This window comes from Vipera ursinii, assembly GCF_947247035.1.
Source record: "Vipera ursinii genome assembly, chromosome: 2".
NCBI lineage: Eukaryota > Metazoa > Chordata > Lepidosauria > Squamata > Viperidae > Vipera > Vipera ursinii.
The window spans coordinates 62,039,271-62,039,530 of NC_139513.1; positions in this window are offsets into that span (position 1 = coordinate 62,039,271).

The following is a 260-nucleotide window of genomic DNA, read 5'->3' on the forward strand; positions in this document are numbered from 1 at the left end:
CATCTGAACTTCGCGCAGCTTCCCACCGCCTCTAACTGCGACGGTGGGGCTGGGACAAGGGTCGGCAACCTCGGCTCTTTTATGACTCGTGGACTTCAACTCCCAGAATTCCTGAGCCAGCTATGCTGGCTCAGGAATTCTGGGAGTTGAAGTCCACGAGTCATAAAAGAGCCGAGGTTGCCGACCCCTGGCGCTGGGGCAACGTGGGCTGCCTTTGAACAGGCGATTCGACATTGCGTCATCAACGGGCGCCGCTCGCT